Source organism: Aethalodelphis obliquidens, unplaced genomic scaffold (assembly GCF_003676395.1).
Source record: "Aethalodelphis obliquidens isolate GAN/ISIS:26980383/991018 unplaced genomic scaffold, ASM367639v1 scaffold17, whole genome shotgun sequence".
NCBI lineage: Eukaryota > Metazoa > Chordata > Mammalia > Artiodactyla > Delphinidae > Aethalodelphis > Aethalodelphis obliquidens.
Window position 1 is genome coordinate 12353376 of NW_020837961.1, and position 21288 is coordinate 12374663.

The following is a 21288-nucleotide window of genomic DNA, read 5'->3' on the forward strand; positions in this document are numbered from 1 at the left end:
CCACAACAAACATCATTCTCAATGGTGAAAAACTGAAAGCATTTCCTCTAAGATCAGGAGCAAGACAAGGATGTCCACTCTCACCACTCTTATTCAACATAGTTTGGAAGTCCTAGCCACAGCAATCAGAGAAGAAAAAGAAATAAAAATAATCCAAATTGGAAAAGCAGAAGTAAGACTGTCACTGTTTGCAGATGACATTATACTATACCTAGAAAACCCTAAAGATGCCACCAGAAAACTCCTAGAATTAATCAATGAATTTTATTGTAAGGTTGCAGGATACAAAATTAATGCAGAAATCTCTTGCACTTCTATACACTAACAATGAAATATCAGAAAGAGAAATTAAGGAAACAATTCCATTTACCATTGCAACAAAAGGAATAAAATACCTAGGAATCAACCTACCAAAGGAGACAGAAGACCTGTACTCAGAAACTTATAAAACTCTAATGAAAGAAATCAAAGATGACACAAACAGACAAAGAGATATATCATGTTCCTGGATTGGAAGAATCAATATTGTGAAAATGACTATACTACCCAAAGCAATCTACAGGTTCAATGCAATCCTTATCAAATTACCAATGGCATTTTTCACAGAATTAGAAACAAAAATTCCACAGTTTGTATGGAAACACAAAAGACCCCAAATAGCCAAAGCAATATTGAGAAAGAAAAATGCAGCTGGAGGAATCAGGCTCCTTGACTTCAGACTATACTGCAAAGTTACAGTAATCAAGACAGTATGGTACTGGCACAAAAACAGAAATATAGATCAATGGTACAGGATAGAAAGCTCAGAGATAAACCACACACCTATGGTCAACTAGTCTATGACAAAGGAGGCAAGACTATACAACGGAGAAAAGACAGCCTCTTCAACAAGTGGTGCTGGGAAAAATGGACAGCTACATATAAAAGAATGAAATTAGAACACTACCTAAAACCATACACAAAATAAACTCAAAATGGGTTAAAAACCTAAATGTAAGACCAGTCACTATAAAACTGTTAGAGGAAAACACAGGAAAAAACACTCCTTGACATAAACCACAGCAAGATCTTTTCTGACCCACCTCCTAGAGTAATGAAGACAAAAATAAACAAATGAGACCTAATGAAACTTAAAAGCTTTTGCACAACAAAGGAAACCATAAACAAGACGAAAAGACAGCCCTTAGAATGGGAGAAAATATTTGCAAGCAAAGCAACAGACAAAGGATTAAGCTCCAAAATACACAAACAGCTCTTGGAGCTCAATATCAAAAAAACAAACAACCCAATCCAAAAATGGGCAGAAGACCTAAACAGACATCTCTCCCAAGAGGACATACAGATGGTCATGGGGCACATGAAAGATTGTCAACAACCCTAATTAGAGAAATGCAAATCAAAACTACAATGAGGTATCACCTCACACCAGTCAGAATGGCCATCATCAGAAAATCTACAAACAACAAATGCTGGAGAGGGTGTGGAGAAAAGGGAACCCTCCTGCACAGCTGGTGGGAATGTAAATTGATACAGCCACTGTGGAGGACAGTATGGAGGTTCCCTAAAAAACTAAAAATAGAACTACCATATGATCCAGTAATCCCACTACTGGGCATATACCCAGAGAAAACCATAATTCAAAAAGACACATGCACCCCAATGTTCATTGCAGCACTATTTACAACACCCAGGACATGGAAACAACCTAAACGTCCATCGACAGATGAATGGATAAAGAAGATGTGGTGAATATGCTCAGCCATAAAAAGGAATGAATTTGGGTCATTTGTAGAGATGTGGATGGACCTATAATCTGTGATACAGAGTGAAGTAAGTCAGAAAGAGAAAAACAAATATCGTATATGAACACATATATGTGGAATGTAGAAAAATGGTACAGATGAACCTATTTGCAGGGCAGGAATAGAAACACAGATGTAGAGAACGGATGTGTGGACACGGTGGGGAAGGGGAGGGTGTGATGAACTGTGAGATTAGGTTTGACATAAATACACCACCATGTGTAAAACAGATAGCTAGTGGGAACATGCTGTATAGCACAGCGAGCTCAGCTCGGTGCTCTGTGACACCTAAATGGGTGAGATGGGGGGCAGAGAGGGAGGTCCAAGAGGGAGGGGATATATGTATACATACAGCTGATTTACTTCACTATACAGCAGAAACTAATACAACCTTGCAAAGCAACTATACTGCAATAAAAAAAAAGCAGAGTCTACTAAACTGTTATGGGTTATAGATAGCTTAGGAGAAAACAAAAAGCAGCTTCTTATATATCCAAAAAACAGAATATTAAAACATAAACAATATTCCATATAAACATTACAATCTTCTCTCATTAGTCCATTTAATCCTATGTAACCAGTTCTTGTACTGCTTGATCTAGGGTTAGCAGTCTCATATACCCTCTGCTTCTTGACCGGAGTTCTGGAAATCCTGACTCAGTCTATTGGTATGGTGCCAAAGTTGTTTAAGCAATGCCACCAGAAGCCTGTACCCAATGATACCTGGCATCATCTTTTTCCACAGAGCACTGAGACAGTCCTTTGCTGATGGTGTATTAAGGCCTGTAGCTGATTGTAAGAGCTTTCAGGGGAGCATTAGAGAAAAACAAAGAACTATCTGTATATGACACATTTTAAATGACTATGGTTAAATTATTACTAATAATTTTCCAAAGTGAAAGATAAGAGTTCTTAAGAATTATGCAACTGACAAAGAAATTTGGTTGTTTCTGTAGTATATAAAATAAGATAATAAAATCAATCCAGAAAAAATATTTTAGACAAAATATCTATAAACATAATGATTACCCTATTTTCAAGGAAGAGTGGATATTACATCTAATTTATGAAAATGGCTGAACATAATCTTTATAAGAAAGAAAAAAACTTTGAATATACAATAATTCTGAGACATAAGATACCATGAATCCACCAAGCATATAGTTCCAGAATATACCAAGAATATGTCAAAAATATCAAGTAAAAGGATTCTGTAAGTCTAGAGTAGGTCCTAATCATCTGTATAATAATTGGGACCTCCCAAAACTCATCAGTAAGTGATGTGAATCCCCAATTGAAAACCAATTGCCTAGAAAATGCCAGATTCAAATTAAAGAAGTAAAGTTGTGGCCAATATTTTTTTAAATAACTGAAATTAGGGGACTTCCCTGGTGATCCAGTGGTTAAGACTCTGCTTGCAGTGCAGGGGGCACAGGTTTGATCTCTGTGCTTGCGGTGCAGGGAGCACAGGACTCTGCTTGCAGTGCAGGGGGCACAGGAAAAAAGATCCCACGTGCATGCCATGTGGTGTGGCCAAAAAATAAATAAATAAATAAATTAAATAATAAAAATAAATTAAATAACTGAAATTAGACTAATAATACTATATTGTTGTTGTCTGATATCAGGCAAAGCTATACTATAACTCTGATAAATAGAAACATATCATGGACAGTGAAGGTATTGACAATTCGCTTTGAACTTCCCATACAGCATACAATTTCTAAAATATTTATATAAATAACATTTTACCATACAAATTTAATTTAAGGAAGGCTAAGCATCTTTCTGATTTGGCCATTTCCCCTCTCCAACCCCACATTCCATTCAGCAACTATATGCCAAGAACAAATAAGGTCTCTGGGGATTCAAAAATAACAAGACACAACGGCTGTCTCCAGAAATCCTTGTCTTACAGTTTAGTGGGGAAAATACCCAGATGACAGTCAAGGAAGCACAGACTAGCTTTTCCGTGCCCAACTTGGGGAGGAATGAGGAGAATGAGAAAAGGGAAACAGATGAAGGGTTACATATGGCTCTTGGACAAATGATCCCTAAACTCAGTGGTTTGAAGAGTGAACAGGAGAAGAAGAAAGAATCTGTGTAGACTTCTATTAAAAGAGCTAATGGAGTGAATAGATAGGAAGGTGATGAAGCTGTCGACAAGAAACACGATCCTTGAAGAGACTGAAATCAAGAGCCCAGATCAAGAATACTGAAATACAAGAGGGGAGTTAAATGTAGATAAAGTAGGAGGTAAATTCTTCCTTAATCAGTAGAATTTTCTCACTAGTGAGGTCATCTGCTGAATGTGATTCATTGTGATTCATACAGGAATTAGAGCATTTGAAGTATGTTTGAAACAGTTGCCAAAGAAAACAGGAAAGAAAAAGAAAACTGTCCAAAGACTGTAAAAGGACTTTCTATTGGCAGTGATTCCCCTAGTAATATTGAAGATAAAATACTTCTGGAGGCACCGATCAGCACTATATGCAACCTTCTCTAGCAGGGTCAAAGAGCCACGGTGCTGGATGGAGAAGGCAGATTGTGGCTGAGTACAGAAACACCTAAGATTTGGACTGGACTGAAGGATCACAAAACTAAGGAGGAATCAGAGTAGTGGATTTGGTGCAGTTAATAGCAGAAGTGGTGGGACGCTGTGAAATAGCTGAAGGATAGGACCATTTCAGCTCCTAATCTGAACCTAAAACATTACAAACAGGTCATTGTATTACATAACTTAATCCTCACATCAACCCTGTGAGGTAAAGTGGCATATTTCAGAAACTGTAGAATCCTAGATTTTGTTGAGAAAATTATTCTTCCTAGAAATTTTTATTACACAAACTCTTTTGAACCAACATAGGTCAGAGGATATTTTGGTAATCAGTTGCTTTTGTTATAATTCCATAGTGTAGATGGATCTGCTCTCACAGTACCTAATGATTAGGGTAATTTACTCAAACATGCTTTTTAAAGTATATTCAGTCCAACAATTGATGAATGGATAAATAAAATATGGTATAACCAAGCAATAGATATTATTTGATATTTTGTTTTTGATAATTTGTTATTTGATAATAAAAAAGAATGAAGTATTCATACATACTACAGTATGGATAAACTTTTAAAAAACAGTTTGCTAGGTGAAAGAAGCCAGACACATATTGTGTAATTCCATTTATAAGAAATGTCCTGAAGAGGCAGACACAAAGTGGATTAGTTGTTGCATAGGGCTGGAGGAAAGAGGGAAGGGGATGGGAAGTGACAAGTAATGGGTTCAGGGTTTCTTTTAGTGCAGAAGAAAATGTTCTCAAAGTAGATTGTGGTGATGGCTGCACAACCCTGTGAATATACTAAAAAATACTGAATTGTATACTTTAAATGTTTAAATTATATGAAATGTGAATTACATATCGATAACGTTGTTTTGAAAATTTTTATTCATGCAATGTTTAAGAGGATGAAAATGTACTAACAATTAAAAAATATGACAATTAACAATTTAATAAAATGTGTAATGAAATATTACAGAACCTGTATCTTCTATTAAAAATAATAATTATTAATCATAGCATGAGAAGGTGGTAAATCAGTTATATACCTAATTGATTTAGCAATATTATTTTTAAAATACTGTGATATTTTGATATAATACAGTCTGATCTTTTTTCTTGGAAACATGTTATCATGGAGACTGCCTTACAATTTATTTCATGTTACTTGTACTTCTATAATTTAACTGATTTAACACCAATTGTATTGAATTTTGCTCTATACTAATATTTTAATGTGACATTAATACTTTAACCTCTGTTTGGACCATACTGACAAAATTTTGCAGCTATTGGTTATTTTAACTACAAAATACTGCTGAATCATTTCATCAAAGATTTTAAATTTTCTTCAGCATGGATTGCTAACCATTAACTTCAAGATGTCCCTCAGCCATTTGGACAGATCATCTCCTCATCTCCTCGGAGCTTTTTTACTGCTACATACTAGGGACAAATCAGGTTTCCAAGCCAACTTTATTTCCATTCTTCTTAGTAGTCTTACTTTTTAATGCATTTATTCATTCAACAAATTTTTATTGAGCAGCTCTTACGTGACAGGCAGTGAAAATGTACTACCTCTGGAAGGTAAGAGTCCAGGAAAAATATATAATTTAAAGAATAATTAAAATAGTGTAGGTATTGTAGGAGCACATAGCAGGGAAACCTCAACAGGTAGAGGAGTCAGGCTATGGCATTCCAAAGAAGATGTCAAAGTTGAGACTTGAAAAATGAACAGAAATTAGGGAAGCTATTAATAAGTAGGGTAGTTCAAAGAAAAAAAGTATATAAAAAAGTTCAGAAATGAGTGACACCATCAAGCTTCCAAGGTAACTTCCTCACAGTTCAGAATAGTTTTAGAATTGAGTGCAAAGGAGATATGGCTAGAGAAAACGAAAAAGGTTTTCAAGTGCCTAATTAGCTGTTTTAAGGAATTTGGATCTTCTAAGGGCAATGGAAGTCTTAGAAGAGTTTCAAACTTTAAAACAAGATAAGGCCTGTGTTTTACAAAGATCGAGTAGCTTGTTGTTGTTTCTTTCCTTAAGGTACTTCTCAAAACCAGGAAACCTCCAAAATCCTTACAATCACGATTCCTATGGACTTCAGCTATTATTTCCAAATATTTGACGTTTTTCCCACTTGAAAAAGAGCTATCTCAAAGCAATAATCAGATCTGTTATCTAGCAGTCAATATGCATGGGGAGTTCTCTTGGCCAGCGCTTCTAGGTGCAACTGGGTCAAGGACAGAGAGTAAGAGCAACCCTTTTTAAAATTCTCACTTTGTGGAATGCTCTCCTTTAAAGAAATAATGGCACATATGCACCATGGAATATTATGCAATCACTAAAAATAATGAATTAGAGCAACTGACACAGAAAGGACTCCAGGAGTAATTCTGATAAGAAATGCAAAATGCAGGTAAATATCTCCATAAACCCATTTTTGATAAACCATGACATCCACTATATATATGTATGTGTATATTAATATATGTAGGTACAAGTTTATATATGGTTGAATACAATGTAACATGAGCCTTTATCACAGGATCTGAGTTGAGGAAATTCACTCTTACTAATTTAGTTCCCATTTCCTTTCGCTATATTCTTATATAAGCACACATTTCACTGCACAAAACAAAAAATAAGTAAAAAGAACCCCATCAACCAACCCCCACTAGGAATCTCAGATCAGTCCTGATTTTTTAATGAATGGGAATATATATATTCTGCCCACCCTTATCAAATGACTCTACTACGTTACTAACCTATCCTTTTCTTCACAATCAGCCACCTAATTACTGAAAGTGAGGATCTAAGGCATTTCCAGTTTGTCCACACATTCCAGAATTTTGATTTTTGTGGCACACTCCTTTCCTTCTACAACTGCTATTTAACATATATTAATATATATCAATTACCTTTAATGTATAAAAATTACTTTTATTTTTCTCATTATTCTTATAAATCATGTTTATTGGAGAAAATGCCAACCTTTTTTTTTTTTTTTTTTTGCAGTACGCAGGCCTCTCACTGTTGTGGCCTCTCCCGTTGCCGGAGCACAGGCTCCGGATGCGCAGGCTCAGCGGCCATGGCTCACGGGCCCAGCCGCTCCGCGGCATGCGGGATCTTCCCGGACCTGGGCACGAACCCGCGTCCCCTGCATTGGCAGGCGGACTCTCCACCACTGCGTCACCAGGGAAGCCCCCAGCCCCCAACCATTTTTTATGTGTATATACATACACACATATGCAATTTTACAGAAAAGCATTAACTGAATCATAAATTCACTAGGTTTTTTCCCTAATGCTGACTGTTTTGCTTTTGTTTTTGCTGCTTTCCCCACATCCTTCCCTTATCTTGCACCAAAAATCAACGTTATAGAATAGTAATTCCAGACCTAACACTTTACACATTTACCATCATAATGGTTCAGAGTGCTTTATACGTATCAACAATCCCACATGGCAGACACTATTGTCCAGATGTAATAAACAAGGAAACTGAGACAATCAATGATAAAGTAACTTGTCCAAGGTCCACAGGTGTTAAGTGGCAGCGACACACTTGAACCCAGGCAGTTGGACTCTACAGTCTATGTGTTAGCCACTATTCTAACCGCACCCCTTCTCAAATTAACATGGCCTTCCGTTTTTGTCTCCAATGCTCATGTTATCACAAGCAAATATATACAAACATGTACATACAATACTAATATACACATACATATATGAGTGGGAATGTGTGGTTTTGCTAAAAAATAGGGTTATAGAGACACTTTCCTACATTTTGTATTTCTTGCATACAAGCAGTCATCTTATTTTCAATACTGCAACAAACAATCTTTTACTATGTTCTTACTTACTGGTATTTTGTTTCTGTAATATAGATCCCAGTAGTGGAATTACCAAGTTGAAATAAATAAATAAATATGTATATGTAGTTTTATTTATAATTGATGTTGTCATACTGCATTACAAAAAAAAAGCTGTATAATTTCACATTTCTAACAATAATATAACACTACATCCTTTCATTTCCACCAGCAATGGAAATTAGATTTTTACATATTCATAAATTAATTAGTTCTGAACAGATAACACATGCACATGGTTCAGTGTTGAGCAGATATACAACAGTATGCAGTAAAACAATCTGCCTTTTAGTCCTGTCCCCTTTTAGTCCTGGCCTTTTAGGCCAGTTTCCCTTTCTTGAAGTAAGTAATGGTGCCAATAAATTAACAAAGGTATTTCACGCACATACAAGCAAACACAAATATAAATTGTTTTTCCCCACCCTTTTGTTGACACATAAACCTACTGTACTTAATATTCTGTACCTTCTCATTTTTATTTCATAATGATACTTAAGGACCTTTCTATCATTAGCCTTTTTTGAGCCCATCACTTCATACATCTCCCTAAATATTTGTGTATGTACATTTATAATTGTACAAAAATAGATAATATTATATATGCTGTTTTGTCAACTTTTTGTTTTTTAATTAACTTTTTTATTGGAGTATAGTTGATTTACAGTGTTGTGTTAGTTTCAGGTGTACAGCAAAGTGAATAGTTGTACATATACATATATCCACTTGTTTTTGGATTCTTTTCCCATATAGGCTATTGTAGAGTACTGAGTAGAGCTCCCTATGCTCTACAGTAGGTCCTTATTAGTTATCTATTTTATATATAGCAGTGTGCATATGTCAAATCTAATCTCCCAATTTATCCCTCCCCCCATTTCCCCCTTGGTAACCATAAGTTTGTTTTCTACATCTGGGACTCAATTTCTGTTTTGTAAACTTTTTAATTACAAGCTATACATTTGTCTTCCCTGAAAACACCTCAGCCTTCTTCATTTCAGTTGCTGGCAACTCCATACTTCAGTTGCTCAGATCAAAAACAATGAGGCATCCTTGAAACTTCTCTTTCTCTCACACCTCACTTTCATTCTGTCCAGGTATTTTGTTGGCTATACTTTTATAATCCATCTGGAATCCAACTACTTCTCATCACCTGCTCTGCTACAACCCTGGTCCAATCCAACATCTCTTGCCTAAATTACTGCAATGGTCATTAATGCAATGGACGCCTCCTAAATGGTCTTCATCCTTCTACCCTTCTGTTTATTCTCAGTACTGCAGTGATACTTCTAAACACATAAGTCAGATCATATAATTTCTCATAACCAAATCCTACAATTTCTCCCTATTATACTCTGTTTAAAAGCAAAAACTTTACAGTGGCCAAGGACTTAAATGACTGGTCCGGTTAGCTCTCTAACTTCTTTTCTCCTTGCCACCCACTCTGCTCCAGTTATGCTGGCCTCCTTGCTCTTCCTTAAAAATATCAGGCATGTTTGTAATTTAAGGCTTTTTACTAGTTGTTCCCTCTGCCTCTCCCTGATACTCTCATGTTTTACCACCTTGCCTTCCTGTCTTTAATAAAATCTCATTTTAACAATGAGACCTTCATCCTAGCCCTCCTTGTCCCCCTTAACTCCTCTACCTTACTTTTTTCCATAGACTTATCACCTTCTAATATGATATAATTTGCTGTTGTATTTATTTTTTTGATATTTTCCCCCAATAATGTAAGCTCCACGAGGACAGAGAACATTGTTTTGTTTATTGAAGTATCCCAAGTGCCTGGAACAGTGTCTGCCACATGGGAGGCACTAAATAAATGTGGGTTGAATAAATAAACATACAGAAGAGAACATAAATTATCTATCAGTCAACCTATCTATACATGCATACATATGTTCAGTTTAAAAATAATTAAAAAGCAAATAACTACTAACCACTCAGGTCAAGAAATAAAACATTATCAGCACTCCTGAAAATCCTTATGTGACCACCCAATCACATTCTCCTCTGTCATCATTCTTTTTTTGCCCCAATATATTTTTAATGCTTAGAAATTATTCATAGGGGACTTCCCTGGTGGCGCAGTGGTTAAGAATCTGCCTGCCAACGCAGCAGACACGGTTCGAGCCCTGGTCCGGGAAGATCCCACATGCCGCAGAGCAACTAAGCCTGTGCGCCACAACTACTGAGCCCGCGTGCTGCAACCACTGACACCCACGCGCCTAGAGCCCGTGCCCCGCAACAAGAGAAGCCACCACAATGAGAAGCCAGTGCACCACAACGAAGAGTAGCCCCCACTCACCGCAACTAGAGAAAGCCCGCGCGCAGCAATGAAGACCCAACGTAGCCAAAAATAAAATAAATAAATTTTTAAAATATTAAAAAAAGAAATTGTTCATAAAAATATTGATGGATCCTTTAAAGGTCAGATAAAACACAGCTGTGAATTCATATGATCCAGGTGCTTTGTTTAATGTAAGAGTTTAAATCACCTTTCCAATCACCTTTATGGTTGTTCTTTTCAGTGTTTCCTGTACTTCAGTATGCTTGTTAAAACACAGATTACTAAATCCCATTCCCAGGGTTTCTGATTTAGTGGGTCTGAGAATTTTACTTATAGCAAGTTCCTTGGTGATACTAATGCTGCTGACTGAGGGGCTACATTTTGAGCACCATTGGTCTCCATAAATAATCCATTTTTTCTAGGTTTTCAAATTTGTAGCCATGAAGTCTCACATAATGGTCTCAATGCTTTTCTACCTCTTGATCTATGGCAATATCTCCTTTTCATGTCTAACCTTGTATACCTTTGCTTTCTTTCATTTTTCCGTGGCCAGGTTCTGTTTTAATGGTCTCATCAAAGAAAAGATTTGGAATTTTTTTTCTATTGTATGTGTTTTATTACTATTTCTTTAATTTCAGCTTCTTGTTTGTTTAATTTCTTTATAATTTCTTTAGAAGATTATAAAATCCCTTTATTTCTCATCTTCAGGATTATTTTTTAAAGTTTTTTTCTGATAATTTAATGATGAGTATGTCAAAGTTGTATTATAATCTTTCTGCAAGGGAAAAGCCAATTCAAAGGTGGTCTCTCAGTAAAAATGGCTGGAAGCAATTGTTTGCCTAAATACTCCACCAAAACAATGTTTGGTATAATAAAGTCATTAGACTCTAATCTGGCAGTCAGCTGGGTAGATTTAACTATTGGTTAAAATATATATATATTTAACTAATAAACTACATATATATATATGTAGCTGATGATTCAACAAGACCCCCAGTGATCCCTGCCTCCTGGTTCTCATACTCTCATTGTACTAGGATTAGTCTGTGGGACCAATGGAATACAGCAGAAGTGATGGCATGACAGGAATGATATGAGGTTATAAAAAACACTTCCAGGGCTTCCCTGGTGGCGCAGTGGTTGAGGGTCCGCCTGCCGATGCAGGGGAACGCGGGTTCGTGACCCGGTCCGGGAATATCCCACATGCCGCAGAGCGGCTGGGCCCGTGAGCCATGGCCGCTGAGCCTGCGCGTCTGGAGCCTGTGCTCCGCAACAGGAGAGGCCACAACAGTGAGAGGCCCGCGTACCGCAAAAAACAAACAAACAAACAAACAAACAAAAAAAACACTTCCATCTCCCTCTTTTTGGATCACTTGCTCTGGGGATGCTAGCTACCATGGCCAGACTCATTAGTAAGGGCCTGAAGCCTGCAAATAACCACATCAGCGAGTTTGGAAGTGGATCCTCCAGTCCTACTTGAGTCTTGAAATGACTACAGACTCAGATGAAAACCTGATTGCTTTCTCATGAGAAATACTGAGCCAGGATCATTTAGCTAAGTCACTTCCAGATTCCTTAACAATGTAAATGTTTGTAGTTTTAACCTACTATGTTTGGAGGATAATTTGTTGTGTGGGTAATAGTACACATATATTTTAAGTTATTGAAAATTTTCTACCAAGGCTTCTGGAACTCATAAAAGTATAATTTATATCAGCTAAAATAAATAGAAGAGGATGAAGAGTGGAAGATTATTAGAACATTAGAGTATTTTGAACTATTGTATATTTTCCTTTGCTGGACTCTAGATACTTGTGCAAGCAAAGGAATAGTAAGATTGCTATAGAAACAAGTAAGATTGCTATATATCACCCTTTCTCAAGTCCTCTACTATAGATAGTTAAGTGGGTTTAAACATTTAAGGATGTCTCTTTTTTTCTTCCTTATTTCATTTTTAAAAAAATTAATATTCAGGTAGAAACTCATCTGGGACTGACATATGAATTCTAGCTTACGATTTACAGCAATGCAGAACACGTACTTTTAATGACGTTCAACAGACTTTGGGGACAGGTCCTAACATATGTGCTGCAAATGTTTGTTTCCAAGACAGTAATGATAACTATGTCAATTTCAAACAGGAATTTGTTAGAATGAGGCTCTGCGCCAGTATTTGTTGAAAAACTTAAAACAATCATGAATCAATGACCAAAAAGATACGATTCAAAGGAAACTGGCCTGACAAAAAAACTACTATCTCATACTGTTACATATTTTTTCTTAAATGCACTAAAATTTTTATTTTGAGTTTGTTTTAAACAAATCAGTGTATTTTAAAAATAATCCCTACATTATTAAAGCCATACTGTTTTATAGAAATCACAAGGAAGACAAACACAAAAAATTCTTAAGCAACAAATAGAAGTCCAGTAACTTTACAAAACTTAGAAGTCTGCAACAGAGCCCGTTAGCCGCAAAACCCTGAAATGGAACACAAATATTTTTTCAAGCACTAGGAATCACTCAACTTAATGTTTTCATTTTCAGAGAAGAACCAAAGTCATAATAATGGTAGACAGTACTTTACTGAGGGCTCATATATGCCAAACATATGCGCTCACCTAAACACCCACCCCTCCTCCTGATCTCCTCAATCTTGCTTTACCCTTTTCTTTCCAAAAGCAATGATCACTTTCTAATATACCACACAATTTACATATTGATTAGTCTAGTGTTAAGTGATTTATCTACTTTCATGCAGCCCAAGCTGGGATTAGAAACTAGATTTCCTTATACCCATTTGAACCAATCAATCCAGTCAAATATTTGTGCACCTATCATGCACTACAACAGAATCCATCCATAGGCCCAGTTGCTCCTTATCTTATAGGGCATATAAAATGCTTTGAGGAGAAAATTGTTTTAAAAATGATCCTAGGGACTTCCCTGGTGGCACAGCAGTTAAGAATCCGCTTGCCAATGGAGGGGACACGGGTTCGAGCCCTGGTCAGGGAAGATCCCACATGCCATGGAGCAACTAAGCCTGTGTGCCACAACTACCGAGCCTGCGCTCTAGAGCCCCCAAGCCACAACTACTGAGCCTGCGTGCCACAACTATTGAAGCCTGTGCACCTAGAGCTCATGCTCCAAAACAAGAGAAGCCACCGCAATGAGAATCCCACATGCCGCAACGAAGAGTCGGCCCTGCTCGCCACAACTAGAGAAAGCCTGTGCACAGCAATGAAGACCCAACGCACCCAAAAATAAATAAATAAAATAAATTTTAAAATGATTCTAAATTTTTTATTGCTTAGAGCTTCTTTAAATATGAATACATATTAATTGCGAATTATTTTGTTATTTTAACGTACCCTTATATTCTATGACTCTCTTTCCTAAGTTGCAGAAATGAGTGAGATGAAATGTCCCTTGCAGAATCAGTTCTTTTATCTCAAAATGTTGTCACATTCACAGTTAACTGCATGATTAGGAACTGGAATTCAGACACAGTAAGACCTGTTTGGTTTGTGACTCACGCTATATAGATTTTGGGTGGCTTGGTGCCTCTGGCAGTTCAGACCTGTAATGACAAATCATTGCTGGAATAATGATTTTTTCCCTTCACTTCTGAAATCCTTCATCAAGTAAATAAGTACACTTAAATAGTTTCACTTATGTAGGCTGAATATGGCAAAAATAGATTTGGGATTATGCTGTTAACACATCTTTCCCAGAATTTTCACTAAAAGCTCATATTTAACCAATTACATTTTGATACCTACATTCCCCCTATAATTTAATCCCAGAACTCAACCCTAAGTGCAATATTAAAAGTGTTTGTATATCAAATTGTTAAAAGTACATTTATGTATTTCTTAACTACTTGTCATTTAATCCAATTAAACTTGGTGAGTTTCAGGCTGAGCTCAAGTCATTCATTCCTTTGTTCCCAAAATATTTATAGAGCATCTATTTCGAAGAACACTTCAACAGGCTCTGACATGCAGCTTAGAATCTATGAGCAGTGACAGAGAATTATATAAGCAATTATAATACAGTGTGATAATGACATCTGATAGGGAATCACTGTACGATCTAAGAACACTGAGAATGATTGAGGGAGGGCATGAAAGTCAGTCAGCTAAATGACGTGGGTCGAGACATCACCAGAATGCAGGGAACAGTTTTTTAGGGCAAGAGAACAGTTTGTGTAAAGGCTAGGAACGGAGAGGGAGAACGGTGCATAGGAGGAACTGAAAGTTCAGGATGACTGCAGGAGGGTCTTGGCTGAAGATGAGACTGGAGAGGAACTCAAAGGTCAAGGACCAGAACACAGAATCTTATGAACCATGTTAAAGATGTTGTACCATTTCCTGTAGCAATGGAGAGCCACATAAGTGTGTAAAGCTGATGTGATATTTCTGGAGAATGGATTGGAGACTGGCAGACCAGGTTTTGGGGTTAAAGTAGGAGGAGGAGGGACTTCCCTGGGGGTCCAGTGGGTAAGACTCCGCGCTCCCAATGCAGGGGGCCGGGGTTTGATCCCTGCTCAGGGAACTAGATCCCACGTGCTACAACTAAGACCCAGCGCAGCCAAATAAATAAATAAATATTTTTAAATAAATAAATAAAACAGGAGGAATTAAAGATGTGAGGGATATTATCCAACTGAGGCTAATAAGTGTGGCATCTGAAATGGTGTTGAAGAATCTAATGATTTTGATAGGAAGGTATGGGAGCAGAAGAGATATTGCAGACAGAACACCCAAAATTCTTGAATTTAAGGGTAGTAGTTTCCTATACTAAATAGGAATCAAAAGACTGTTGGGATGCGTGGCAAATACTGTTGACTGGCAATATAAAAGCATTTCTAGTCCCCCCACCCCCCTTTTCCTTGTCATTTTCTACTACAGAGCTAGGAAAAGCAGATTCTCATTTTCCAGGCCTCCCTTTGATCTAAGGGTAGACATGTGACCCAGTTCTGTTCAATCAACTGATCAGGGCAATCTTCTGAGTGGCTTTCTAATAAGGAGATAAGTGAAAAAAGAGAGCTCACTGCACTGCCCCTTCTCTTCTTGCTGTAAATGTGGATGTGGTGTTTGGAATTGTGTAGCCCTCTGACAAACAACCATAAGACGATAATATGTGGATGAAATCCTAAGAATGTTGGAGAAGAAGTTAGGAAAATCTGGGTCCTTGACGATATTTTGACCACTTCTGAGACCAACAACTAGCAGACTTCTTGTAAGGAAAACAATAAATGGCCTTATGATTGAAGCCATGTTAGTTTCTCTGCTTCTTACAGCAAAAGCATTCCTAACTAAAACAGGAAGTAAGTGGGGGAAAGGAAGACAGGAAGAATAAATTGACACCAAGTTAAGACTTCTTGTTGTTACATAAAAGTGGTCTTCAGGTATGATTTTTGTAAAAGCAAGAAATGTTCTCCAATACAAAAACTGTCTCAAACTCAAACACTGCAAATTCAGTTAACCTCCTTACTGGTTTGCTGATGATTCAAACTCAAGGCTTTCACTATGTAATTTAAAGTCAAATTTAAACTTTAACAACATATGGCAGAAACAACCACTGACAAAGTGTTAATGATAGATTATTTCATTAACTCAGGCATCCTGGAAAGGGATGCCTGAAGCTGGGGTACAAAAGCAGGAGGATTAGAATGTTGACCCTTACGCACACCTTGAACAGATCTTTGTCAGCCACACTTATCTTCACCCCCTTTTCAGAAGACACAGAAATGTGCATAATTTAGTGCCTATGTGCAGCTATTGCTTCCAGTCATGAAGTCTTATCCCATCTTCTTTGTTTGCCCTATTCCAACTCATCCTTTCAGGACCCAACTCAGTTATCATCTCCTTAATGTAGCATTTTCCAGTATCCACAAAGTTAGCTGTATGTCTTCTGTGCCACCAAACTATGTCATTGGCATATTTGTAATACATTCACCCTGTGGTAATATTCTGTTGACAAGCCTGTCTCCACCACTTGACAAGATCTTTTGCTGCAGGGACTGGATCTTACTGCCTCTGTATCCCTAGCACCAGGTATTGTTAAGTAGTTTATAAAACATAACATTATTGAGAGAGAAATTAAGTCAGTGGCTGGCAGGGCCTGGGGAAGGAGGGTGAAGACTGATAACAGGAGGACAAGAGGGAGCTTCTGGGGGTGATGAAAATGTATATCTTAGTGGTGGCGGTGGTTATATGACCACATATATTTGTCAAAACTCATCAAACAATACACCTAAAAGGAGTGAATTTCACTGTATGTAAATTATACCTCAATAAACATGCATTCTAAAAAATGATACAGGAATAAGAGAGTGAACATGAATGAATGACAAACACAATAACGCATTTACCTGAGATTTAATTTCCTTTCTAGGGGTACTTACTTTTTTTAAGCACCATCTTAAACCAGGCCAATGCTTAGCACAAATAAAACTTGAACGGTGGGCATTATAGGTAAGACAATTAGATTTCTGAACAGAGGCACTTTTAGGAATTCCTTAAGTTATTCTATCTAATTTGCCTAAAGAGAAAAGTGACTGGTCAATTCTGTCATTCAAAGACAACTTTGCTATTGATTCTTATATAGTGCAAGTCATCCACAAATCATAAAAATCAAGTAATCCTTCCTAGTACACTAACTCAAAAATGCTTTTCCAATCAGTCTCAGAAGTATCTTATATTGATATTAAGAGGAGAAACCAGGTGTGCTATACAAATTTCAAATGGAGCCAAACTCTGAACTTATAAAACGTATAAAATATTTTATCTATGCTGTATTTTATCACATTAGATTTCTGATCTTTTTATACGTGTTTTAAGATTATATATCTATCTAGAGAGTTACCCTTAAATACCTTTAAAATGGTGGTAATTGACAACGAATTAAACTGATTCTGAGTTAGAGTTGTGATGGATTACTAACCTATCTTTCCCTCTATAAGGACTTAAGTTTAAATTTGTCTTAGAACATAAATTTAAACGTTTATTACTTCTAATCACCAGTGAAAGGTGGTGTGTGTCTATACAGGTGTGTACACACAGCATCCATCTCACCCCTCATGAATTTCTCTGCTCAGAAAAGGCACAAACTTAAAATTAAAAGCGAAACATGAAACCTGTGTAGAGTGTCATTGTACATGAGCTGGGACAATGTCTAGGATCACATAAAATTCACAGTTGTTTCATTTATTCTTGCTCAGATTTTTAACTTAGCATTTTCTACGGCACCTGTGGGGCAGTAGAAAACATCCCGTGTCTGTTTTCCAGTCTTAGTTCTGCCTCCTACCAGCAAAGATGGTCTAGGTCACTTCCATTTCATCTTTCCCAAATTCTTCATTTATAAGATGCAAAAATAACATCTTCATGAATGTAATCAAGATTAAATTAATTGATATATCTTAATATGTTCCACAATTTTTATCCTGAATTCTTACTTACAGCCTGAAAAAATCAATAACTTTTTTGTAACTGGTCATAGCACAAGCTTGTCTACTGGTAGAATGAGGAGTGAACATTGGGAAATTTCAGATTTGTGTTCAATTTGACATATATTTATTAAGCATTTATTATAAACATGACCATTATAGTAGGCACCTGGGATACAACACAATTTCTGCTTCCTCACATTTGTTATAACATGACTAAGTATTATCCCTGTTTTACAGTGAGCAACTAAGGTTCAAAGAAAAAATACGCCAAATAATTATTTAATTGGACTATGTGATTATTGTTAAGTATAATGTAATTTTAAGTGCCTGGCATAGTTCTTGATTTTATAATTAATTATGAACTACATTAAAATGTCATCTAGGGAAAAATGACTGGCCTTTCAAGCAGGTCTATACCATGATGTGGTTACCATGACAGCTTTGTGGGTCCAGAAATCCTGATCGATGGCTGTCATTATCCAAAGTTGATGTCATCATTTCCCCCAAACTAGTTCCTCCTCCTTTGTTCCCTATCTCAGGGGAACCAACATCAATGTCATTGTTTATCCCAGAATTCTCCTCCCCCTGCCACCAGCAATGCCCACTACATCTCCAACTTTCAACAAATCCTGCCAATTATATTTTATAATTTTGTTTCAAAATCCATCCTGTTTTCTCCACCTCCACCATCACTTCCTTGGTCTAGGGTCCACCCATATGACTTCATTTTATCTTAATTACATCTTTAAAATCCCTATCTCCAAATATAGTAACATTCTGAGATACCAGCGGTTAGGATGTCAACGTATGAATTTTTGGGAGACACAATTCAGCAGCCCATTACAACTTACTGCATTATGTCAAGAGGCACATAATGTCAAGTTCACCAGATCTCTGCATTGTAAGGATACAAACTTCCCTTTGTAATTAGCAAATCACCTGTGGGATGAAAACTTGAATACCTTGTGACTATCCTATTCCTCACCAACCTTTCACCCATTCATTTTGCCATCATCCATTAATGATTCTTGCCTACATTATTATTTTAAGTCTGCAAAGTAGTGGTTTAACAATTTTATCGTTCCTCTACATTTATTAGCGGTCATTCTTTTGTAAAGATAGGCCTTCATTCTTGCTGCACTCCAGCTCAATGTTTATAAACACCAGAGTCAACTTTCTTAACTGCAACTGCTTAAAAACCTTTGATCCTTTCTTCTGCCCTGGGGATTAAGTACATACTCCTTTATATGATCTCTAAAGGACTTCAGCCTTTCCCCTCCTTGTCACCACTTTATCTCCTTTACTGGTTTTTTGTACTCATCCTTCAGGACTCAGCTGTCCTTCTCCCTAGCTTTCTCCAACAAATCATAAGAGCCCCTCTAGCACTGTATACTTTACTTTCACTATCATAGCATATACTATACTACTTTGTAATTCATGGTTAATTATCTCACTGACAGACTTTAAGCTATCTGAAAAAATATAAGAATCACATCAGTCTTGTTCATTCTCATATTTCCTAGCACCTCTCATAGTCCTTTGGTACAGAGTAGGCACACAATAATGATTAATTAATTACTGGGAGTTATGTAGTATATACAAATCTATGTACACTATAATTTATGACTAATTTATAGAATTTATAAGGATAATTTTAATTAAAAGTTATCTTTCACATAATTTGCTTACTGGAAGCCTAAGCCATTAGGTAAGATGAATTCCACTCTAAAAATAATAAATATTTACTTGGTATTAACTATTGGCCAGCTCCTGCCCTAAGCATGGATTATTTCAAATTTAATCCACAGAAATCCTCTGGTGTGGGTACTATTTTCTCTATATAACAGATAAGGAAATTGAGAGAATATCACACCGCTAGTAAACAAAAGAGATGGGATTTGAACCCAGGTGTCTTTAATTTCACAATGACTTTGTAATTTTTATTACTTTCTTATGAAGAGTTCATCTTCCCCATTATATCTGACTATAAATCTATCATCCATGACTATTTATTGAAGCCCATGTTTTTGGTTCAGTAAAGTTTCTACTTTCAAGAATACAGACATGTATGATGTAAGGCATTTATAATATTATCAAATACCTAAGTAGGAACAGTCCACAGACAACATACACTGCCCAAAAATGTAAAACATTAACATGTAATCTATTCCCAGAACTATGTTTTGACTAAGTCCAAGTAGATGTGGCAGTAAGAAGAATTTTGAATTATGTTTAATGTTTATTGAATTTGAAATGGCTGAAGGAAAGAACTTTTTTTTTTTTTGGAATCTCTTTGTAAAGACCAATTCAAGCAGAAAAAAATATATGTACAGGATTGATTACAATGATCTGGTATGACTTAGATACACTGTGAGACATGACATCTGCAGAGTGGCAAATATAAAAGGATAATTTCAAGGTAAGAATTACTACAACAAAAATGAGATGCTGCAAGTACAAATATGGTAAAATTTGGACTTGGATGTGTGAGTTGAATGATTCAAAGTATCAAGCACCATCCTGACACTGTGGGTATGGACAACAACAAAACAGTTATAGAGTGTTGCGAAGAAATTGAATTGCAAGGACACTGGCAGAAAAAGTAAGCTCTTGTGTGTATGTGTGTGTGAACTCAATTTCCAGTTGAGAGTATCCTGACAGTTGTAAGACATGCATAAGTAGAAAAAAGAAGAGGAAGAAATTAGGATGAAAATAATCAAGTAAGGAAAAGTTACAACATGAGCTTTGCTCCTTAATGGGAAGTTACTGAAAAGCAAGCATTATGTACTTTATTTAGAATTTAAATCCTACCTTTTTCCAGAAAAACAATTACGATAGTTAACAAAATATAGCAGGTAATTATCAAAAAGGTGAAAATGCTCAATATTTTTAATCCCCTAAATTGGTAATGGCAGTTACTAGAGGTTTTATGTTCTAAAAGGCACATACAGGGATGGTATCACCATGGATTCCTCCAGAGTTATTAGGATTGAGGACCTCTTTGACAGAATTTCCTAATGTGAAGACCACAGAGTACTAGGGTGTCCATGAACCTCCTGAAATTATGTACAATCCATCATGTGCATATGCAGCTTTCTGGAAGGCATTCCATAGTTTTTTAAAACTCAGATTCTCAAAAGAGGTTCATTACCATCCCCTTCACCTCCCCAAATTAAGAATGATTAATCTAGGAAAAGAAGTATTTGCTTACAAAGTGGTAAGATTTGTCTTATTTTCCTGTTACCAAGGAAGAAAAATATATTTAGTTTTATGACTTGGCATCTTGTCTTTTCCGTTTCATATTTGCATGTGGGAGGT

The 21288-nt window shown here is 36.5% G+C and overlaps 1 long non-coding RNA gene across 2 annotated transcripts in view; it reads right to left on the reverse strand.

Moving 5' to 3' along the window:
* LOC113625962 (uncharacterized) overlaps window positions 1-21288 on the reverse strand; it is a 199709-nt gene that overhangs the window by 169624 nt on the left and 8797 nt on the right. The window lies entirely within an intron of this gene.